Source organism: Scyliorhinus canicula, chromosome 6, assembly GCF_902713615.1.
Source record: "Scyliorhinus canicula chromosome 6, sScyCan1.1, whole genome shotgun sequence".
Classification (NCBI taxonomy): Eukaryota; Metazoa; Chordata; class Chondrichthyes; order Carcharhiniformes; family Scyliorhinidae; genus Scyliorhinus; species Scyliorhinus canicula.
This window is the reverse complement of record NC_052151.1, coordinates 163938598-163964018: the sequence shown is the minus strand read 5'-3', so window position 1 is coordinate 163964018 and position 25421 is coordinate 163938598. Positions and strand designations below refer to the sequence as shown.

General features: G+C 42.3%; 1 protein-coding gene across 4 annotated transcripts in view; it reads right to left on the bottom strand.

Moving 5' to 3' along the window:
- Positions 1 to 25421, bottom strand: part of dlgap2a (discs, large (Drosophila) homolog-associated protein 2a) — a 1284003-nt gene that overhangs the window by 897626 nt on the left and 360956 nt on the right. For 3 of the 4 annotated variants that reach the window (XM_038800402.1, XM_038800404.1, XM_038800406.1), the window contains exon 1: positions 12938 to 13137. The exons of the other annotated variant lie outside the window; for it this stretch is intronic. The gene's annotated coding sequence lies outside the window, so the exon portion shown is untranslated. Of the gene's footprint in view, positions 1 to 12937; positions 13138 to 25421 lie in introns of those variants that run through there. 4 annotated transcript variants of the gene reach the window in all.

The following is a 25421-nucleotide window of genomic DNA, read 5'->3' as shown; positions in this document are numbered from 1 at the left end:
GTGACTGTTATGTATTTGCATTAATTCTTATTCGCTCCAGTGAAGCTGTTGTACTAATTGGAACGGAACTCACTGGAACGATGGGAGGTTGAGGAACGACCTGATAGAGGTCTACAAAATTATGAGGGGCATAGACAGAGTGGATAGTCAGAGGCTTTTTCCCAGGGTAGAGGGGTCAATTACTGTGGTCATAGGTTTAAGGTGCGAGGGGTAAGGTTTAGAGGAGATAGACATAGAACATAGAACATAAAACAGTACAGCACAGAACAGGCCCTTCGGCCCTCGATGTTGTGCCGAGCAATGATCACCCTACTCAAACCCACGTATCCACCCTATACCCGTAACCCAACAACCCCTTAACCTTACTTTTTTAGGACACTACGGGCAATTTAGCATGGCCAATCCACCTAACCCGCACCATCTTTGGACTGTGGGAGGAAACCGGAGCACCCGGAGGAAACCCACGCACACACGGGGAGGACGTGCAGACCCCGCACAGACAGTGACCCAGCCGGGAACCAAACCTGGGACCCTGGAGCTTTGAAGCATTTATGCTAACCACCATGCTATCGTGTTGCCCTGAGATGTACGAGGTAAGTTCTTTACACAGAGGGTAGTGGGTGCCTGGAACTCGCTGCTGGAGGAGGTGGACGAAGCAGGGACGATAGTGACATTTAAGGGGCATCTTGACAAATACATGAATAGGATGGGAATAGAGGGATACGGACCCAGGAAGTGTAGAAGATTTTAGTTTAGATGGATAGTATGGTCGGCACAGGCTTGGAGGGCCAAAGGGCCTGTTCCTGTGCTATACTTTTCTTTGTCCGAATGTATTCAACAGAAGTGACATCATGGGCTGGATTCTCCGTCCCGCCGTGCCAGATTTCTGGTTCAGCGTGGCGGTGGGATGCTCCATTTCGCCGGCTGGTCAATGTGGTTTCCCATTGCGGGGCAACCCCACACCATCAGGAAACCCCCTCAGCTGCTGCCAAAACGGAGCATCCCGACGGCGGAGAATCCAGCCCCATAAGTCCTCACACAGGAAACAAAAAGCGAAGAACAGTCATGTAAAAGATAACACACTACCAATAAAGCTCCATTGTTTTAAACCTCCATTATCCCTGGTATCACATTTCCAAAATAACAACATAGAAATGGCTATGAGGACTATGCATGTACGCTATGCCACCCAGGGAGAATAAATTTATCAAGAAAAGTTGGAAAAAAAGTTAGAAAGGAAAAGTTTTCACCTGGTGCGACATGTGAGCTGGGTGTGAGTAACAATAGACTGCCTACAAAACAGCTGTCTGTGATAAATAAGAGGCTGAAGCTCGGGTTGTTGCCTTGTGTGTGAGGGAATCAAAGCAGCTGCTGAAAACGTGGTTGCGAAGTGTCCTTACAGGAAAGCTCCATTAGTAGAAAAATGATTTGATTTGATTTATCGTCACTTGTACCGAAGTACAGTGAAAAGAATTTTTTTCTGCGGCCGACGAAAAGAATAAATGGCCGTGGGGGGGGGGGGGGGGGTTTGGCATCGTGGAAACATTTGATGAAAATGTGGAGCAATGGAGCTCCTATACTGAGCGTTTTGATTGTTTTGCGCAGCCGATCAAAATAGCTGAATATATTACGGTGTCCACTTTCCTGAGCATATTGTGGAGGAGGGGGTGGAATCGTTTCATCTCCTGCATAGCTTAGTGCAACCTGAGAAGCCAGGTATTAAAATGTACACGCAGACTAAATATTTTGCCAGCAAATTTTCTGCTGAAGCCTTCGGTGATTGCAGAGCACTTTAGATTCTGTCAAAAAAAGGGGCAGGGAGGAGTCAATCACGCAACACATGGCTGTGCTGAAAAGACTTGCAGAAAGTTGTGAGTTTAGAGATGTGCTGAACAATGCTATTCGGACAGATTTGTTTGTGGTCTACGCAGCAAAACAATACAGAAATATTTGCTAACAGAGAGTAATCTTACTCTGCAAAAAGCAATCGAAATTGCTCTCCCTCTGTATCTAACTGCAAAGGAAGCTTAGCAATTGAGTTCATGTACTTGAGTGCACAAAATGGCTACCGAATTGACACTCAATAATCTTGAGCTTTGTACATGTTACCAATGTGCAAAGCCAGGGCATTCTGCACTGAATGTTGGTGTAAAGACATGGTAAATTGAATCTGTGGAAAGAAAGGACACTTGGAGCATGCCTACAGGAAGAAAAAGCAAGCTCTAAGTAAAAATAGGAAGCAAGAACAAACCAAGGCAGAATTTAAACAAAATAAAAGGAAGAATGTCCATACCGTACAAAAGAGTCGAGGAAATCTAAGCAACTCACAGTTGGAGGAGGAATTATCACTGAATGTACTCGCCATTTCTGGTACGATACATCGATACTGGGCCACCTGCTGCTGGATGGGTAGCCAGTAAGGATGTAAGTTGACACTGGGCCAGAAGTCTCATTGGTGCCAGAGACTGTCTGCAAGGAGAATCTTAATGATATTCCCTTAAGGCTGTCAAGGATAATACTGAAGACATACATGGGAAAAGTGGTTCTACTGAAGGGCAGCATTGAAGTAGCTGTGCAATTGAAAGGACAAACAGCAGATTTATCTCGACATGTCGTAAAGCGAAACCACCAGCATTGAGGGGTCAAATATGGCTGGAGAAGATTCAATTGAACTGGGCCAAAGTCAACATGATGACCAATGGAGAATCAAGCCTCACAAAAATTTTGAGGAAGCACACTGTTCTGTTCAATGGTGATTTAGGGAGCATGAAAGATAATACCATTCAACTGAAAATAAAAAAAGGATGCCAAGCAAAATTCCCGAAGGCAAGGTCTGTACCGTATGCTCTTAGGCTAAAGGTGGAAGCTGACTTAGAGAAACCTGTGAAGTCCAGAGCAATGGATCAAATCCTGGGTGGACTGAGTGGTGTCCAATGATATCTGGATGACATGCTAGTCACTGGAAGTGATGACGAGGAACACCTTCGAAATCTGGATGCCACTTGCCAGAGATTGGGGGACGATGGTTTCTGAGAGTCCGTAAGGGAAAGTGTGAGTTCTTTCAATCCTCCGTTGAGTATTTGGGACACGTGATTAATGCCACTGGCCTTTACAAATCTCCTTTAAAGGTTAAGACCATGACAGAGGCACTTCTTACGCTCCTTCCTGTAGTTGTTGAACTGCTAGGGAAGATTTGTCCCAAACTTGGTAACAATTTTAAAACCATTGCATAACCTCTTGTACCAAAAAATGAAGTGGAAGTGGTCAGTTGGATAAATGCAATGACCCTATTGTGCAAGCCAAAGAAGCATTACTTAAAGCTGAAGTTCTCACACACTTTGATCCCTTACAGCTAAATTATGATACATCTCCTTATGGTATAAGAGCAGTGGTCTCTCACATCATGCCATAGGGTGGTGAAACACACCGAGAGGCTTTTGCTTCTCGAACCTTTTTAAAAAAATAATCTTTATTGTCACAAGTAGGCTCATGTTGATACTGCAATAAAGTTACTGTGAAAAGACCCTAGTCGCACATTCCTTCGCCTGTTCGGGTACACGGAGGGAGAATTCAGAATGTCCAAATTACCTAACAGCACGTCTTTCAGGACTTGTGGGAGGAAACCGGAGCACCTGGAGGAAACCCACACAGGCACAGGGAGAACATGCAGACTCCGCACAGACAGTGACCCAAGCCGGGAATCGAACCTGGGTCCGTGGTTCTTTCTCCCATCAATTCTTGTATGATAAAAATTTCACATTGGCCATCATTTTTGGACCATACGCTGGAATTCATTCACTTGCCACATGTACAATGCAAAGATGGGCATTGCTTTTGTCTGCAAATGAATGAAATGAAAATCGCTTATTGTCACGAGTAGGCTTCAATGAAGTTACTGTGAAAAGCCCCTAGTCACCACATTCCGGCGCCTGTCCAGGGAGGCTGGTACGGGAAAATGGTACTTCTACCATTAAGTATTGATAATCAAGTATACATGGTAATGTGGATGGACCTTCAAGAATACCATTGGCAGATAATTCATCAGACTACTCAATGGGAATATCATCTCCTTTGAACAAGTAAACAATAAACCAGAGACTTCTAAACAAGTGAGGTTACACGTTTGGAGCGATTCGATAATCTCAGAAGTGATGGATATATTGAAACTAGCCCCTAAGCTGAAACCCAACTACTCCAGGAGATTGGAGCTGTCTGGACAGTCAGGATGTCTTCTGTGGGGGTTCAGAGTGATTACTTCACCACCATTGAGGAAACGGGTGTTCGAGAAGCTACTGCGGAGTTGTACGCATGGAGGAAATAGCAAGCAGTTATTTCTGGTGGCCTGGACTGGACACAGAAATTGAAGAGAAAGCCAGAACATGCTCTTCCAGTGCAAGGTAAGAAACCGGTCACCCTTAGCACTGCCTCATCTGTAGGAATGGCTTGAAGAGGCTTGGCAACATGTGCATGTGGATTTTGCAGGACCGTTTGAAGGACATATGTTATTGCTAATGGTTGGTGCTTACATCAAGTGGCCAGAGTTCACTGTGATGAAATCTACCTCATCGGCGAAGTCTATTGAGAAAATGGGGGGAGCGTTTAGTCATTTTGGATTCCCTGAACAACTGGCAAGAGACAACGGACATCAATTGTCTCACAACATTTCAAAAGTTCCTCACAAGAGAATGGTATTCAACATATTAAGTCCACACCATACCACCCTGCTACTCATGGATTAGGAGAATGTTTCGTCCAAACTATGAAACTTATCTTGAGAGCAACCAGGGAATAAGATTCACCAATCAAACGTTTAAAACAAGTTCCTACTGGGACATAGGAATATCGGACGTTGCAGGACCAAGACCTTTTCTGCATTATCAATGATGAAAGGACAAGTGCGTTCCATGTTCAATCTGTTGAAACCTCAGAAAACTAAGGAGATTGTATAACATCAATAGCAAGTACATATGGAAGTGCAGGAAAGCAAGACAAAGCATAGAGTTTTCCACCAAGAACAAAGGGATTTGGCTAGGAATTATTCCACAGAGGAGGAATTGGTTCCTGCCACAATCCTTGCACAGACTGGATCTGGCCCTTATACTGTCCCAACCAGAGATGACGTTATCTGGATGATACATGCAGACCAGTTGCTGATTGGAAGAATGGAATCTGGGCCTGGGGGAAATCCAAGTTCAACCCTACAAAGCCATGATTTGAGTTTTCCTACAATCCTGACACGAACAGACATTATTGAAGAAATCAATGCCTCACGTTCTGATCAGACACCGGGACAACCTCTAGTTCCTACTTTGGTTAAACCAAACACCAATGACGTTAATATAAAGACGGAAATGGCAGAAGTCACCACCAGTGTGAAGACACTGCCAAAGGTTCGTCATCAATCGTTCCGAGAACGATGACCTCAGGACCGTCTGACTTATTGACCATTGTTCATGTTGGCCTTGTATTGAACTTGATGGAGACATTCAATTTAATGTGGGAGGAAACTTTATGTATTTGCATTAAATCTTATTAGCTCCAGCCAAGCTCTATTGTATAATGTGTTCACCGGCAGTAATGTTATACGTCCTAGTGAGGCAAACAGAAAGGGAAGAACAGCCATGTAAGAGATAAGACACTGTCAATAAAGCTCCGTTGTTTTAAACCTCCATGCTCTCTAGTGTCACACCTCAAAATACAACAGTAATCTTCAATCTTCATAAGTTCAGAGGTTGGCCAGTTTTCAATTCCATTCACAGTTACTCAGAAAAGAAAGCAGTCAATGCTTATGTGCAGCAAGACATGCAAAACATTCAGATTTGGGCTAATAATAGGCAAGAAACACTGACACCACACAAATATAAAACAATGATTATCTCCAGGAAGAGACTGCCAAACTACTTCCCATGATTTTCAAATGCATTAGCATTTCTAAAACCCCACGGTCAACATTCTGGGGGTCCATAAACTTAACTGAATTAGCCACATAAATGTCATTGTTATTACGAAAGATTCGGCAACCTGTTGAGTGTAGATTAACTCCTGTCTTGCCAAAGACTCTACTGCAAAAATGTACAAATACTGAGTGTGATAGGATAACTCTTCTCTTGCCTGAGTGGTTGGAGTTGCAACAATACTAAAGAAGCTCTGCTCTTTTCCAAAAAAGCTGTTCATTTGATTGTCACTTTGTCCACTAGCATAAACCTCCATCTGCTCCACCACTGATGGACCATGGCAGCAGCATTTAGTATCTACAGTACATTTCAAAAGCTTCTTTTGCAGTACCTCCTGAACACATGACCTTCATCACCTTGGACAACAACCAAAATGCTAACATGGGAACACGAGAACTTCCATGTTCTCCAAATCACATACCATCCCGACTTGGGCATTTCTTGTCATTTCTTCCTCACTGATGGGTTCAAGTCCTGGAACATTCCTATCTAATGGTAACGTGACAGCACCTTCACCACATGGTTTGCAGTGTTTCAAAAATAATGCTCACCACCATAACTTTCTCAAGGACAACTAGGCGTCAAATTGTAATATGCTATAGATAAAAAAGACATATCTGTGTGATTTTAGAGCCCATTCAAGTACAATAAATACCAAATTTAAAATTGCTATCTAACATATTGGGCAATCACTAATTAAAGTTGTTCTCTGCTATTTATTGAAAAATGAAATGGCAATGACAGACATGGAACAGATACCCTGGTAAACAAGGCAATTCAAAGAATTATGTCCAAAATACACTGTTCCACTGTTGGTTTCACAGAAACATCAATTTACTGACTAGCATCACATTGACATGTGTGGAATGGCATGAAGCCGCTGTATTTACATGGTAGATAAAAACTAAACTCAAAGAAAGTTAAGTCTTCATCATTTCAGTTCAATATCTTTTTAGTGTTTGTGATAATTGTTAATTATTTCAGGAAATTATTCTCTATTACTGGAAATTAACTATTATAAGTGTGGAGACTCATGCGTTGGAGTTTTTATTATTATTGGAGATTTCAATTTTTTAAAAACCTTTCCTTTCTGTCACTTCTCTCCAAACCCTTAATTCTTCTCTTTCTTCTCCTCTTAATGCACCTGAAAAGCGCTCGCCATGGCACAGTGTGGCCAATAAAAGCCGAGAGACCCCGCTCCCGGGATCTATCCGGCTCGCAACGCCTCGCGAGATCTAACGCAATGTAAATTCCACCCACACCTTTTAATAAATCTGCATATTAGAGCAAGACAGCTCATCTCACTCAAATATTCGGTTTCCTGACGTACCATAGGCGTTTGCATCTACTCCATTCGCTTAGGAGACCTCGAGCACCACAAATGGGGGCCAGATGGAACGGCACTCCCAGGGGATCAGAGGCCCCCAAGTGCATGCACTTTGGGCATGATGGTACCCTAGTACTGATGTGCCAATCAGGCACCCTGGAAGTGCCAAGGTGCCCAGATGGCACTACCGGCTGGCAAGGGAACTGCCAGGGTGCCAGATCAGCACTGTCAAGGTGCCAAGCTGGCATTTTTAGTGTGCTGGCAATCATCCAGGGATGCCCTGCACGGGTGTTAGGAAGAATACGGAGAGGTGATTGCACCCATAGTGCGTTGGGTGTCGGGGGCTTCGGAGAACGGACGCTGCGGAGTTCTGGCGAGGGGTGCTCCTTGGTGTAGTAAGCAGGGCGATGTGCAGACTCAGCTGCGCATTTCCCACTGAGGTCCCTTATTTAAAGTGAGGGGTGTTGTACAGCCCTATGTTTCTCAGTGCTGCGAGCGCCGGGACGAATGCGGCTAAACACACTCACTATGGGACTTTGTTACAATTCATTTGAATTGTGCCCAGTGTCTTTTCCTGTATCCATTTTGACACTGGATCCTCTCACTCTCTCTTCTCAGTCCTCATGTTACTAATTTCACAATCTTTCAATTTGATTGGTTAAGGATACACTCTGTTGCTTGTCCTGATCATTCAGGTCCCTATTTTCCTTTGCATTTTCAGCAATGTGCCACCCAAAAACGTTTAAACATTTAAATGTGCAAAGGGAAGTCTCACTAGTAACAAATGCCAATTATGGCAAATGCACAGTTCACAGCTGTCCAGTTGATATTTCTAACTTTTGTTGAATTGTACGAACAACTGGTTTCTGCTGACAATAATATGCTGAGACTGGGTGCCAGCTTCCCAAAAGTAATGCCCTTAGATGATAAAGGAACTGAACTCTGCCTTCTACTCTCTCAATGTGTTTTAAACATCATGCACATTCTTCTATCGGCAATACAAGATCCCAAAAGGCCATCACGTTTCTGTTCTTCAGTTTTGTTTTGCACTAAATATCTATGACCTTTGGTGAATGCACCTACTGAAGTGGTGGGATGACTCCCGGATTGCACACTACCTCCAGGACAGTTCAGGAGGGCTCTTAAAAATCATACATCATCACCATCTTGCCAGGGGACATTTCTGTTATCTCAGACCCACCCACCCCATTTAAGAAATTTGATTGAAATGCAATGTATTCTGGCGGCATCTTAAACACTATGCATCCCAAAGACAATATAAAATTCCTGTAATTTTAATAATATAAGATGGTTTTGATTCATTAATTCACAGAAACGTTTAGGATGCTGAGGCCATTCAAGTCTTCCTTTTCAGTGCTGAATTTAGACCATTCATAGAGTTGATTTTGCATAAACCTTAATTCCTTGCTTTAAGTAACTGTTCAAAAGCTGTGATTATTTTAGTATCAATCACCAGCCATGGAAATATATTCCACATTCTTAAACAATTTTACATGAAAAGGTTTGTAAGTTCTCCGGGATCTGCTACTCATACTGAGTTTGCATTCTTTTGCCGTGATTTATCCGTCATCACCTCCATCAGATCCATCTTTAATCTCCTTAGTTTGAGATACTACAAACTTCATTACGTAAGACTTTTCTCATAACCCTGAATATAGAATGATCGATATTATAAGTTGACCCTACAGCTGCAGGGAATTGAAGGGTCCTGCAGTAGTAAATGATATGAAGGCTGATAAATGTATGAAACATGAAATTAAGTCCTCAACACATACTTGCACATAATTATATTCCACATTGCATATGGTTTTTAAAAGTATATTTTTACATTTTAAAATCTAAAAAATACCAGCTGTTGAGAAAGTAGATCAATGGTCAGGAAAAGATTATCTGTTGGATACAAGCTGTCCTTCCAATCCCACCTTCTCCCATGTGGAGCTCTGACTTGCTGCTGTTTGAATCACAATCTGACCTAAAGATTGTCGAAGTTCAACCAAAGTAGCTGAAGTTGAGATTTTAACTCATGATATTCTGGTCGGCAACGTCCTAGAACTACTAAAACACTCCCTCAACGCACAGTGGAAAAGCTGTGTCAATATCTGGTTAAAAATCAATTGATATAATAGCTTTAACTAGAGTTATTTACAATACACCACGCATGCAAACAAAAGAATGAGTTTATTCCATTAATTGTGCAGATGAAATGCTACAAAGAGCAACCATCATATCATAAATATGGCCATTAGGCAAGTGAAAGGATATTAAAAATCTAATCAGTTACTGGAATAATAACAAAATTTGTTCACTATTAAACAATGGCAGAAAATATAAATTTCCAATTAGCAACCTTGCTGTCTCTTCTCACAGAAGGTATATTTTGGTTTAGTAGCTACAGTTTGGACCCAATTTAATTATGTGCTCTGGCACATTTATTGTTAATTGCTTTACTTGAAAGATGAAATATTAAATTAAGTAAACTACCTCTGTCAGAATAAAATAAAGATCCCAACTGAGCTGTGAATACGATGCTGAGCACAGGCTATTTTACAAACACAATCCATCTTGTCAGCAAAACAAATGCTGCTAATTACAATGCGGAAAGTCATAATTTTTTATTTGTATTTTTCAAGCACTGCCTGGTAGTCGAAATTTGAAAAGAATGTACGAGAGTTAAGCAAAATTTGCTGGATTTACCATGGCAACTATATTGTGGAGGGTGTGATGCAATGTCAAGAAATAGAAAAATGTAATGTAACTAGAGGACCAGTGAGGCGTAGTGAAAAAAAACAATAATTTCTCTCATTATGTAACTCCCTCTGTGCTATTAAAAATGCTGCGTTTTTAATAAACACAGCATTAAAAAATAAAGAAACACGGACCCCAATCTGCACACAAGCTAATTTTTCAATCTTGTCTTTATGTTACCCCACATTACAAATTTTCTGCAGATAATACCGACCAGATACTTGTTTATCAAGAGAAATGTGAAGCACAAGAAAAATAGATATCTATATCGATTAGCCAAATGATTTAGTGAACTTTAATAAGAGTATAGATTCCAGAATTTTTTTTTTAAGTTAACAGTATGACCTCATTAGAAATTGTGGAACAAGAAAGAGTCTTTCAACGTAACCTTTGCAAGATTCCACATACAATTCGCAGTATGCTGGACCTGCGTTATACTTTATTTAATCTCGTCAGGCAGTTGTTCAACTACAAAAGACTTCTGTGAAGAGAAATTGAATAGTACCCTCCTCAAACCCAAAGGCAATTGGGTTAAATGCTGCAGTATATTGATTGAACTGTCCAGTCCTGACCAGTTGTATTCCACCGGCTTTCTTGTAGGCCGAACAGAATTTGTTAAATAATGTTTCATCCCACATTTACTCATTTAACCCCAATACCTTATTACCAAAACAAAAAGTGGGTCAACCATGTACCACCCCCACAGCATTCCCAGAGAAAAAAATAAATTAATATATTTTCTCCTTTATAGTCATTTCCAATTCCATTTAAGTGTAATTAAATGTATCTCTTTTGATAACTCTCACACAGTATTCTGGGATAAATTACAAGTGGTTTCTTCAGCACATGGAAGAATCATTCAGAGCAGGCCTGCTGTATGTACCTTTCCAGGTTGTTATGAACAAAACATTTAAAATATTAATGATATAGACAGGATGTTTTGGCTGGAATTTGAGCACATTAGCAATAATAGTCACTCTGGGATTTTGTGACACTGAAAGATTTGCGAAAGCAGCAAGCTAGTCATTCCGTAAGGAAACATGAACAATTGCAAATTTTTGAAATTAGGTCACACTTCATATCTTTATTCAGAATGGAATGAGTTAAACAGAGGCCTGAAGGATTAAATAAACTCTTGGGGTTCAAGCCACATCCTATTATTTTTGAAATTTACTTGGAAACTATCAGTTTGGAATAGCTTTTATCACTATGATGGTTTATCGTTTATGTAACCCATGTTTGTTACAAGGGGGGATCTCATTTTATTCACTATTTCTGTGGCGTTTAATATTTTGCAATGTCAATAATGGTCACAAGGAAACAGCCAATGGAATTTAAGGTTCCACTTTTGGTGAATAATTCGGGAATCCATTTGCTTCAAACAGGATTTTAAGTGCTGCAGATATGAGAGAAAAGAGTCAGGCTGCAGCAAATGCTTCTATTCAAATCTGAATGATCCCTTTCTCCTTACCATCAACTAATTTAAAATTATGTATTTGAAATAATGTTTGAAACAAGGGCAAGCATACTGTTCCTGTGACAAATACAGCTTACAGTACACAAAAAGTATTCTGTGCAAATGTTAATGGTTAAGTCTGTTGCTGCATACAGAAAGCTAAAAGGCGAAGCACCTGGCTTGGGATTCTGGTATTGTTTTCCTCAAGAGAAAAATAAATACATGTAACTATTTGAATAGCGAGCGATGAAAATAAAGATTATGGAACGTAGAAATTTATTGCAGCCGAAATTTTGAAAACCTTACCAAAATCACTATGTTCCCCTAGTCAAGCTGCAAATTATTGCTGTTTTCCTCTACAATGGATTCAAGATCAACCAAAGCAGCTGTCTCGTGTAGCTGTGAGCACAGTAGTTACGTTTTCTTTCCCCTCCCTTCTCCCAGCAAGATCAGCACTTACTCTTCTAACCATACATCAGTGTGGCTAACTTTCAAACTATTATTTGAATCTTATCGTATTGTGATGCAATGTATTCTGTCAACTGTCAATATGCTCTTGATCAAGTTTTATGGGAATTTCAAAAAGAACAAATACCTCACGAAAGTAGCACAAATTGTTGACAGTCGAGCAGACATATGTATTTGCCAATCTAGCAATTATTACCATCTATTACAAATATTACAAATAAAATAATAGGCAACCACTCCTGAGCCACTTTAGAAAGGCAAGTATGGACATGTGTTAATGAAAAAATTATTTCAATCTTTGGCATGCACCTTTGCACCATTTCAAAGTTCAGATCTTAAACACTAATCATTCACATTCTTGATACTGTTACCTAATCCTTCAGGTGCGGTGATTTAAACTTACTGTTTATTTCATTCTTTCATTACACCTACAGTTCCTTTTACAACTCCACAATGAATATGCAGAATTATGTTCGTTTCTGAGAAATATCACATTGCTTGAGTATCTTCTCAACAGTAATGCCAAGTTCGACTCATTCAGAATAACAAAAATGACGAGGAACGTTTCAATTAGAAATGTCATCAAATAAAAGATCAAACACCTAATGGTGATCATGTAGTTAATAAACCCACTAGACGAAGGACTTTCTCTGCCAGAGATTCAGTCATGTCTGCCATTACCCTGTGCTTGGAGACTGAACCACAGCTGCTGATAGCAACCGTGGACCACACTGGATTATAGCACATCGAAATGATGAATAAGTACAATTCTAAAGAACGATCTCTATCGGTGGCATGGCATTATTCCCCTTGAACAACATTTCAAAGCATGAAGACTGATCCAAACCTGTAACACGAGAATTTTAGTCCGCAAATCAATCCTGTCACAATTCTTTGCAAAGGAACCTGATTGCAAAATAAATTTAGTGAGCCAAGTAGGATATGAAACAGTTGCCACAGACTTACCTTTCAAGCCTATTTAGTGTACCCCAGTAAAGTCCTAATATTTAGGCTATTCTTGCTGACACACAGTAACGAGAAGCATATTCAGCAGAAAAGAACGATTTTTTTTTTATAAAGGATCAGGCCAGTGATCAAATGGCATATTTATTCCATCCTCTTGTGCATTGTACTTTGGTCATACTGCTAGTCAGGGCTGCAAAAAAACCCACTATACTGCAGCAGTGTGGTGAGCAGAGAATTGCAATGCATGTTCCATATGCAAGGTGCAAAGAAAAACCTGGAACCGAACCTCCTTCTGTTATGGATTCTGTGTGTGTAATATCTTTATTACAGGTAACTTATCACATCAGAAGAAACAGATACTCGTGATACAATTATGAAATGTAAAATGCTAATTTAGCATCTTATTTCAATATATTCCGTGTTCAATGTTATAACTGATGTGGGAAATGTAAATTTGTAGGTGATCCTCATGAAGTTTTCAACCATTTATTGTGGTGACATCATTCATTCTGCTTGCCATATATAGCAAACTTCCTCCTCAGTACCATCACCATTGACGACAAACAGCTTTATCACACTGAATGTATTCAGTGGGCAGGATGGTTGATGAGGCCTCATCAATCAGCAGTAGCTGCTGCTGATGAAAAATCATAAATCCTGCATAATCATTTGAACGTCTCTAAATCAAGGGACTCTAAATAAAACAGGCTGGTGCTGAGGAGTGAATGGATTCCCACCAGACAGATACGTAAAGGGTAAACAACCGCGATGGGTAATTACTGCACACTGAAATTCTATACAACGGTACAAATATTGACAATTGTCAAACAACATGAGAATAGTACTCACCAAAAGTACCATGCAATTGATCTGAATTTGAAATGGTGCAGAACATTGCAAAACACAATCAGAAAATAATGATTAAAAGTAAACTACTGTTTTTGAAACTTTGCAAATCAAATTTAAGTCATATTTTAGATAAATATATAAAAACTGAAGTGTTTGATAATTGTAACGAGTTTCCAAAAGTAAACCAGTGAAATCACACCTTTTGGGAAGGAGACTGTTCTGGATTCCACTTCTTGTTTCATTTATTTCTAAAAAGCTACTTAACCCCTCAGAATACTTTTGGGCACTATATGAATTAATTATTCTCAATATGCCCTTATTACTGAAATGGATAGCACTCTGGCCCAGCTCCTTCCTTCGAGCACTGATAAATGCCCATTGTCCAACCTAAGAAATGGCCAAAAATCCCCCTTATAATTAGCAGAAAATGTTGCAAGGAACCAAAACATGCTTCCCCGATTCCCCAGAATAACCCAAGATACAACCTAAGCTAAGACTGCAAAGAGACCCCTGAAATTGTAAGCCTGAATCATCAAAGGTAAATAACAAATTTATTTTAAAGATTAAAGACAGCACAGAAAGATATGGATCTGACCAGTGTAGACCATTATCCGTTAAAGTTGCCAGTTAATTAGAAGCCTACTTTGGTCAGTAACGCATCATATCAAGGCTCTTTCCTTTGCTAGATCCTGCAGTTATTTGTCATTACGCTTCCATTTTGGTTTCTGCCATAAGTAGTTCCGCCACCTCATTTTTGTTCTCAGCTGACACCCATTGATTTTTTCTCAGGTAACACCAATTCCCTCATCGTCCATGGGAACCCCTGTTCAACCATAAAAGATAAATGCCCTGACCATCGCCAAAAGCGCAGGCCATCTAATGACTACTTCACGGTCATTCAACCTGTCCTCCCCAGGTGATATCTAACAACCTTCTTGCTTAGAATATTCCAGAAGCTGTTTAGTGCATTCATGTTAAAATGTTAAATTGAGGCCCTGCTTGCCTTCACAGATGAGTGTAACAGATTCCATGGCTCTACTAAAATAAGAGTGCAAAGGTTTTTCCAATATTCTGGGCAACATTAATCGCTCAACAATGTTACTTCCACAGGTTAACTTACCATTTATCTCATTGCTGGTTGCGGACCTTTTCTGTGTGAAAGGTAGATGCTGTGTTTCCCGACACTTCAGAAGTACTTAATTGGGTGTGAAGCACTTTGGGACATCTAGCAGTTGTGAAATGTGTAGTAGAAAGATAATTTATCCTTTCTTTACCAAGAGCACAGTTCATGACACAAAAATGTCAACTAGATAGAAGCGTTACGTATTCTCATTTTCACACCTCAAGATACATCTTTTTTTTCGCCAGAGATGTTTTGCGTAATTAATTCAAAAACTGTATATAGTTAAAGCAATGAGTTAGTCCACCCACTTTCTTCACAAGAAATACAGCTTCTAAACTACTCATCACTTCACATGATCAACACCCATCTTGAATATTCTTTGTTTCCTCTTACTATAGGTTAGTCTTTGGTAATCTATTGTTGAGCCCCCACTTCTGTCCTTCAGGACACAGGTCTTTCAGTGTCTTGGTGGCAGTACTCAAGGATCCATTGCAAAAGGCAAAAGCATCTACATATTATGGGTTTGCCATTTGTGAGTTGGGTGGTCTTGTGCAATGGGTAGCATGCTTGCCCGCTGAGCCTAAAGCTCTGGGTTCAATTCTCACTTCAGGACTTGATGGCCAAATAAGGCATATTCATAAAATGACCAAACAGGTTGAGTATCAAATTGCAAATCAGTGAAACAAACAGCAATGGCAGGGGCTAAGTCAAGGAGAGGACCCTGGCCAGCCATGGGTCACACATGATAGAAAGAAATTGGATCCTCTAACATCATTATCCATATCAAGGCTACAACATGTATGGAAAAATGCTTGTTGCCACAGCAACTCTAGCTCCTTGGAGAGCTGGTTGGCTTAGTTGGCTGGACAGTTGATGTGGATAAAATTGATGCTAACGGCACATGGGGTAGATTTGGGATCAGCTTCTTTGCCCTACCCATGCTGGCAGTCATGGTGCTATGGGTTGGACCTTCCTTGGGGCAGAAAACTATAGAAGAACTTTAAGTGCATAACCACATGCATAGTTTACACAGAAAATATAGCAACATATACTTCCATTTTTATATTTTGTGACAAGGTTAGGTATTTGATAAGACTGGTGCTGGTGGCTGTTGATATGAAAACAAGGATTGCAAAATTCAGCAATGGAATCAAAGAGCATTCTCAGAGCCATGAAAAGATCCATTTTTCTGAGTAAGAGCAGGTGGTGGAGTCAATTGTGCTGAACTTTATTACAGTATAGGCAAAGCCTGAAATTAGCCACAGTCATTCTTTAACCCTGTTTTAGGATTATAGGACTGAATTTTCTCCCAGGGCTTCCAACCCTCCAGCCTTGTCCTGGAGCCAAGAATTGAAGATCAATCAACAACACTGCTGTGAGCAATTATTGAAAAAAAAATTCAAAAAAAAATTTTTTTTCCTCTAATTTTCTTGGAACATTTCTCTTAATTAGATGTCAAAATAGTCAAAATGAGAGAAAAAAAAAAGGTTGGTTGGCTGACAATTAAGCATCATCCAATTGGGCAATGAGTCTTTTTGCTTTCCAATAGGAATAGAAAGGCACTATGTCACAAGTTAGATGTGTTGGTCGACAAATGACAGGAGTGTGGAGGAAAGTGATCAAAGCTCCAGGAAAACATTTCATCCCAGTTGGCCACCTTATTTGGCCAGCATGGTAGCACAGTGGGTAGAACTGTTGCTCCACAGCTCAGGGTCCCAGGTTCAATTGCCGGCTTGGGTCACTGTCTCTGCGGAGTCTGCACGTTCTCCCCGTGTCTGCTTTGGATTCTTCCGGGTGCACCAGTTTCCTCACACAAGTCCCAAAAGACTTGCAGGAAAGTGAATTGGACATTCTGAATTCTCCCTCTGTGTACCCAAACAGGTGCCGGTGGCGACGAGGGGCTTTTTACAGTAGCTTAATTGCAGCGTTAATGTAAGCCTACTTGTGACAATGAAGGTTATTATTATTTTCACCACAGAGGTGGCAAACAGGAGCTTGGTTTGTTTTTGGGTCAGAATTCCACCTGCAGGGGAAAACCGAGTAAAGTTGAGACTTTCAATTGGGTGAGTCCTCAATTAGACTGGAAATGGGTTTCCTGTCCAAATAAGGATGGTGGGAAGGCTCTTGAAGCCTAAAGACAAATCAGAACTCATCCAGCTTCAAAAGGGCACCCAGCTGAAGTTAAGTAAAATAACACAGGGAGGGCGCTGCAACAAGAAGGTAAAAAGAGGAATTTATAAGTCGGAAACAGCAGTCAGGACATCACTGTTGCCTGCCACTGGCTATCCACCTCCAGGTGGTTGATCTGCCCCATTTTGTTGTGAAATTAAAAAATCCCAGTTGACCTCCTAACACTCATCTTTAATAAGACTTTTAATGAGCAAAATTGTCTCAGGGTGGGAGACTTCTCATTCCAAACCTATCCCTTCCACAATGTCCAGTATATGGAGGGGCGTCCTGCAACTGACGCATCTACCCAAATTCGAGGGTCCCCAGAAATTCAACCTATAGAGTTTGAAATTTACTTTAAAAAACTTTGAACCCCACTGCCACTAAAATAGGTTTCCTTGCTCACTTGGCTTTTTGATTGTATTTTTATATTTTAATTGCCCTTTACCCTCTCCACGTTTGGTGCTCAGTGGTAATATTTCAGGTGTGGTCCGGCTCGGCCCCCCATGGATCTTGTTATCTGCAGTACTCTCTTTGGGATCCTTGTGTTCTTCCTTCCCCACACAAACATCATAATCGGCTTGGCTCGTGAATTGAAAAAGGCCTTGGGGAGGTAGCTCGGGATGAATCTAAACAGGAAGAGGAACCCGGGCAGTCCATTCATTTTGAATGTCTGCACTCTCCCCACCAGGGAGAGCGGGAGTGTGTTCTGTAACTGCAGGTCCTTTTTTAACCTCCTCCGTCAGGCTGGTCAGGTTCCATTTGTGGATCCCAGTCCAGTCATGCATGATTTGGATTCTGCCAGGTAGCGGAATTTGTGTTGGGCCTGTTTAAAAGGCAACCCCTCCAGCTCTGTCCCTCTTCACCGGGAAGATCTCGCTTTTGCTCAGGTTAAGTTTTTACATCGAGAAGGCTCCAAACACTTTCAAAAGTGCCATGATTCCTTCCATACTGCTTTGTGGGTCCGAGATGTAGAGGAGAAAGTCATCCGCATAGAATGAGCCTCTGTGCTCCCTGCCACCTCTCAAGATCTCTTTCCAGTTATTTGCTGCCCTGAGCACAATCGCTCGTGGTTCTATCGCCGGGGTGGACACCAGTGGGGACAGCAGGCATCCCTGCCTTGTGCCCCTATGCAGCTGGAAGTACTTAGAACTGGTGGTATTTGTACCTCTATGAGGTACTTCCATTCGACTCCGTCGAAGCCCTTTTCTGTGACCAGGGAGATGATCACCTCTGGTGTTCTCTCCCCAGATGGGGTCATGATCACATTCAGCAGGCATCTGATGTTTGATGATAGCTGTCTACCCTTGACAAAGCCTGTCTGATCTTCTGCTGCCATTTCTGGCACGCAGTCCTCCAGCGCTTTGGCTGGGATCTTGGCCAGTATTTTCGCTTCTGCATTTGGCAACGACATGGGTCTGCAGGAACCGCATTCTGTTGGGTCTTTGTCTTTCTTAGAGATTGAAGCTTGTGCTAGCATAAGTGTCAGGGTGCACCTTGCCAGTGAGTTTAGGAACATCTCCCATAAGTGCGGAGCCAGAGCTGTCGCAAAACTTTTGTAGTATCAGCTGGGAAACCATCCGATCCTGGCGCCTTCCCCATCTACATGGAGATAATACTTTTCATGACTTCTCCCAAATCTAACGATGCTTCGAGGCCTCGTCTCCTAACCTCCCCACAACTGGCATGTCCAGTCCATTGAGGAACTGCTCCATTCTCAAGTCCCTTGCTGGGGGCTCTGAGGTGCACAGTTCCCGGTAGAAGATCTTGAATAATTTGTTGACTTTTTCCGGCTCCGCTGTAGTTTGCCTTTGCTGTTCCTAATCTGGGCTATCGTCCTTATGGCTGTCTGCTTTCTCAGCTTGTGAGCCAGCAGGCGGCTGGCCTTGTCTCTGAGTTCATACAGGGTCCCCCATGTCAGGTGGAGTTGGTGCACTGCTTTTCTCATGGAGAGCAGGTCAAAGTCCATTTGTTGCTTTTTCCTCTCTGCCAGGAACTCTACGGTCGGGGCCTCAGAATATCGCCAGTGTACCTCCAGTGTGGAGTCGACTAGCTGTTGCCTAGCCAGCCTCTCTTCCTTATCTCTCCATTCTTTGTAGGCTATAATTTCATCCTGATCACAGCCTTTAGCGCCTTCCAGAACGTGGAGGGTGAGACCTCCCCAATCTGGTTGTTAGTAACATGTTCGTCTATGGCCTGGGATTTTTTTCTCGCAGGAGGCCTTGTCAGCCAGGAGAGCCATGTCCAACCTCCATGGGGTGCATGGGCTTTTATTCTCAACTGAAACATTCTCTTTTCTGTCCAATACTTCACTATACAATAGAATGTAAGTGATTAGATGAATTTATGCAATGATGCAATGAAAAAGGATATACAATTGAACACCACTTGGTACAGATATGATTGTTCAACAATGCATCAGGCAATTCACAGGATGATTGTCAATTCCTCTGCATGTCTCATGGGGTAGCACAGTAGCACAGTGGTAAGCATTGATGCTTCATAGCTCCAGGGACCCGGGTTCGATTCCTGGCTGGGTTCACTGTCTGTGCGGAGTCTGCACGTTTCCCTGTGTCTGCGTGGATTTCCTCTGGGTACTCCGGTTTTCTCCCACAAATCCGAAAAGACGTGCTGTTAGGTGAATTTGACATTCTGAATTTTCCCTCAGTGTACCCGAACAGTCACCGGAGTGGGCGACAAGGGGCTTTTCACAGTAACTTCATTGCAATGTTAATGTAAGCCTACTTGTGACAATAATAAAGATTATGATTGACTTCAACACTCTTATATGAAGATGTGAAGCAAAATCAATATATAGGTGACTTTTCCCATGAATGCTAAACTCACAATGGTAAATACCAGTGGGTTTAACACTCACTGTTACCTCCCTACACACACTGGCCTGGATTTTCTCAATGACAAAGGGCCGGGCAGCACAGTGGCATAGTGGTTAGCACTGCTGCCTCACAGTGCCAAGGTCCCAGGTTCGGTCCCGGCCCTGGGTTACTGTCTGTGTGGAGTTTGCACATTCTGCCCTGCGTGGGACTTGCCCCCACAACCCAAAAGATGTGCAGGATAGGTGGATTGGCGACGCTAAATTGGCCCCTTAATTGGAAAAAAAATAATTGGATACTCTAAATTTTAAAAGAAAATGACAAAGAGCCTCAGGATTTGTGAATATGGTTTTGCAGAGGCAACTGCCCATATAAAACAGCAGATGCCTCCAGTCAAATCTGTTTTTTGTTAGTTAGGAGTGGGAAACATGGGGCGAAATTCTCCCCTACCCGGCGGGGCGGGGGGTCCTGGCGTAGAGGAGTGGCGCCAACCACTCTGGCGTCGGGCCTCCCCAAAGGTACGGAATTCTCCGCACCTTTACGGGCTAGGCCCGCGCCGGAGTGGCTCCCGCTCTGCCAACTGGCGCCAAAATTGGCACCAACGGCCTTTGGTGCCGGGGTTGGCTGAAAGGCCTTCGCCAGTCGTGAGTCCGCGCATGCGGCGGAGCGTCAGCGGCTGCTGACATCACCACCGGTGGAGGGGGTCTCTTCTGCCTCCGTCATGGTGGAGGCCGTGGCGGCGGCGGAAGAAAAAGATCGGTGGGCCCCATAGCACGGCCAGTTTCACGCCAGCCTTCACGGCACGCCGGATTTGCGTAGAATCGCGCCCATATTCGAAGGAATATAAAATAGTGAGTAGAATTTTAAAAACAACCGTGATTTTAAAATATCTGCAATAGACACTGAGAACTTTATTTTGTTTAATTTATGCATCAGTCCTGAGGTCTGTCCATGGTGAATACTGGCTGAGTTGGCATGGAGGGTGTAAGGGTTGGGGGTGGATGTATGGGTTGGCATTGAACTATTGAAATGTTATGGCATAAAAAAAAAGGTCATTCAGCTTATTGTGTCTACGCTGGCAAAAGAAAGGGAAAAGAAAACAACTTTCCAGCACCTGGCCTGTAGCCTTGCCCATCACAACACTTCAGGTGCAGATCCTTTTAAATCAGTTGAGCATTTAAGCCTACTCCTGCTCATTAAATATTGCTGAAAATGAAACATGTCAAAGTTTTTTGTCTTGCACTCATCAGGACACTTTGCAAGAATACCATTGTAAGGGGAAAACAACAATATACTGTATGAGAAGAAAGTGCTGATTGATTGGCAGTAGTCTCTGATTGGTGGAGGCATTGTCATGGAGAATACACTAGGTGACTGACAATTAACTGCCAAGCACTGTTTGAAATTTGAACCAGGTAGTTTGACCCTTATTGGTCAAGGCATTGCCCTGAAGAATAGTCAGCGAATTGCTGTCACTTAATTTGTTTTGCTGAAACACACAAAATGTACATTTTTTTCTGTCCGCAAAGAACAGGGCCCTGTGCATTACTACATGTTTTTATCAGTATATGCAAATACACTGAGCCTGACTGACAATTTGGTTGTCAGAATAATTCTTAGCACACTGAGAATTATTTAGCAAATTTGTTCCGATAGTGAAATCAGATCTAATATTGGACACTGTAGTTTGCATGCTTGGGCTGCTTGGGTACAGTATGTAACTTGTCTTCTGCAACTAGCGGCTGGAACTTGCTTTTTGATGCCATCCGCCAGTGGTTGAGACGTACAGATTATTGCGTATTCCCTTACTCTGCTTGCCCTCTCCAAATACCTCACACTTTTCGGGATTGAATTCCATTTGCCATTTTTCGTATAAATTGCCATTGTTGACATAGAGGTTATAGAGGCCCATGGACATGGGTAAATGGGCATAGGTTGACGTGTAGGATGTGAGTAGTCATGGGAGTGGGTAGAGGGGCATTGATTGGCATGGATTCTATGAGATCTTGGGGTGGGTAGATGGCATGAGATGGTATGGATTTGCATGGATGGGGCATGGGGAGTGTGTTGGGTAGAGGTAAATGTGAAGGTTGAAGGCGGGAAAGGCTGTTTTCTGCCTTTTTGCTTTTTAAAATCTCATGGACAAAATGATGGTGCACCTAAGAAAGCCTACTGCCTAGCCCGCCTTCACATCCGGCAGCCTCCGGACTGTTTCTCAAGTCACCAGCCATGACTACAACTTTCACTCGCCCCATCACCAAAATAAAATCTGACATATGGGACACTTTATCCTGGGTGGGGTTGTGGAGCTGGGAGTTGTCCAGACTGTGCTCCTGACTCGAGAGCAAAAGAGCGAAATGGAATGCGCAACTAAATGATAAAATGCCCAGCAGCTAAATGCCCGCTTACCACCCAGTGAATAAAAGTCCTGCTGGAGTGAATAATGAGCAACAAAAGAGATGTAAATATGTTGGAAGCATTGCTTATCACCCAGTGAGAAAGGACGTACTGGCGCTGGAGGGTGTGCAGAGGAGATTCACTAGGTTAATCCCAGAGTCAAGGGGATTGGATTACAAGGAGAGGTTGAGTAGACTGGGACTGTACTCGTTGGAATTTAGAAGGATTTAGGGGAATCTTATAGAAACATATAAAATTATGAAGGGAATAGATAGGATAGATGCGGGCAGGTTGTTTCCACTGGCGGGTGAAAGCAGAACTAGGGGACATAGCCTCAAAATAAGGGGAAGTAGATTTAGGACTGAGTTTAGGAGGAACTTCTTCACCCAAAGGGTTGTGAATCTATGGAATTCCTTGCCCAGTGAAGCAGTTGAGGCTCCTTCATTAAATGTTTTTAAGATAAAGATCGTTTTTTGAAGAATAAAGGGATTAAGGGTTATGGTGTTCGGGCCGGAAAGTGGAGCTGAGTCCACGAAAGATCAGCCATGATCTCATTGAATGGTGGAGCAGGCTCGAGGGGCCAGATGGCCTACTCCTGCTCCTAGTTCTTATATCCTTATGTTTATGAAATGAATGAGCTACTTCACGAGGCTGGTGTAATGAAGACTGTCCCCTGTTTGGTACTCCAAAATGCCTGTCTCAGAGAACAGTAGTGCAGATTCCCTGGCAGGATACAACAGCTAGGGTCAAGATTACATTGGGTATTAGTAAAACCTGGAATAAATCACCTTAGCAGCTTGATTAAAGTGCAAGTTACATTGCAGCACTGTAAATGGCTCAAGTATGTGCCCCCACGGCAAGGCCTGTCAACTAGTTCCAGACTTACTTTGGTGACCCACAGCAATACTTCCAACATGTTTATATCTCGGTTGTTACTCGTTACAAACGTCCAAACTCCAGCAAGGCTTTTATTCAGGTCACAAAGTACAACCAATACCTTTGGCACATTCATATTTTCAATTAGCTTCAGGCATAAAATGACGTTCACGACACGCAGCCACATACTGAGACATCAGGTAGGTTATATGCCTGCCTGAGATCAAGTTACATAAAAATTGCAGCAGTATGTTGACTTTGGACATAAAAATGGGCACACTGAAGCATGCCCAAATGATTTGCTTTGATTTGGGGTATTACATAGCAAGATATTGCATATTATCCCCAGACTAGCCTGGAAGGAGTTAGGAGCAAAAATATTGTAGGGGGAGGTGACCTTGGCTGGTTCTGGAGCAGGTTGACTGCAGTGAGCCTTGCAGCAGATGATACTGAACTTCCACTGGCTCTATGCTTACACACAGCATGCTCCTCCCCTGCCAGGTAGGTATGCCAGGGCCTGCAGATTTGCATGGTAGCATATAGGGAGTCTAGCTCAGGTGCCAGATCCTTTCTTTTGGCATGCCTTTTTCATCTCCCATCATTTCAACCATGAAGTACTATAATTGGAACACTTCAAAGCCAACCTGTTAATAATTTCAACTTGATTTGTTGACCACCATAGGACTCTCCATTTAAATACCTTGGTTATTACCTGAACTATTGTTTGAAAGCCTGCATTGTAAAAACAGCATTTTTAAGTCCCTTATTTTTTCCAGCTCTTCATTGTTTTGCTGAGGTATTGTAATAGCTTCAATTGCAGTTGGTTTTATGGTGAATTGGCAGATAATGTTACAATTTTATATTCCACATCAACATTGCACACCACTAGAAGGAAAAATAAAAACAGCAAAAATAAAAAGAAATGCGAAAACATAGAATAGCCGGAGAATGGCTAAGTCCGTGGCCGCGCATGCGCACGGCAATGACCTCCAGCCGTCACGCCGTATAGCATGGCACAGGCCATGCAAGGACCCGACCTGTAAATACAGCCCCACGGGACAACCCCTGGCCACCCCCTGACAACCCCGCACGAGTTCCCCCAGCATAATCATAAAAGGCTTTAATGCCAGTTCAGTAGATAATTGGGAAGGCAAATAGAATGTTGACCTTTATTTCAAAGACACTGGAGTATAAAAATAGATAAGACCTGCACCAGTTAAACCTCACCTGGAATACTGTGAACAGTTTTAGCCACCTTATCTAATGAAAGATACACTGACATTGGAGGCAGTCCAGAGAAGGTTCACAAGGTTAATTCAAGGTATGGTTGATCTCAGACAAGCCAGGAGCAGAACCAGGCACACCCAAAAATGAAGTGTTAGTTTAGTGGAGCCAAAACACAAGACTGCTTACATGCCAAACAGTGGAAACAGAATGCAATAGACGGAGCTAAGTGATCCCACAACCTATGGATCAGATCTAGCCTACAATGCTGCCACATCCAATCATGAGTGGTGGTGGACAATTAAGCCACAAATGGAGAAGGGGGTTACACAAATATCCCCATCTTCAATGAATGGGGGAGCCATGATGTAATCACAAGGTTGAAGCATTCGCAACCAACTTCAGCCAGTAATGTCGAGTGGATGATCCATCTCGGCTTCAGGAACAGTTTACCAGCATTGGGCATGCTAATCTTCAGCCAATTCAATTCACTCCAAGCTGTTTCAGTACAGCTACAGCAAATATTCACCTGACAATGTGAAAAATTGCTCACGCATGTCCTGTCTACAAAAAGAACAAATCAAAACCAGCCAATTACTGCCCCATCAATCCACTTTAGATCATCAGCAAAGTGATCATGAACAGTGCTATCAAACAGAGCTTCCTTAGCAATAACGTGCTCATGTTGGGTTCTGCCACGGCCACTCAGCTCCTGACCTCATTCCAGCCTTGGTCTGAACATAGACAAAAGAGCTGAACGCCAGAGGCGAGCTGTGACTGCTTTTGACATCAAGGCAACATTTGACCAAAGTGTGGCATCAAAGAGCACTCTCAAAGCACTATCAAGCGGAATCAGGGGAAAACTATCCACTGCTTGGAGTCATTTCTACCAACAACAATCTTCAGCTCCTTCATCGTAATGTCAGAGGAGGGGATGTTTGCACAATGTTCAGCACCATTCACAACTTTTCAGGTACTGAAGTAGTCCATACCCATATGCAGCAAGACCTGG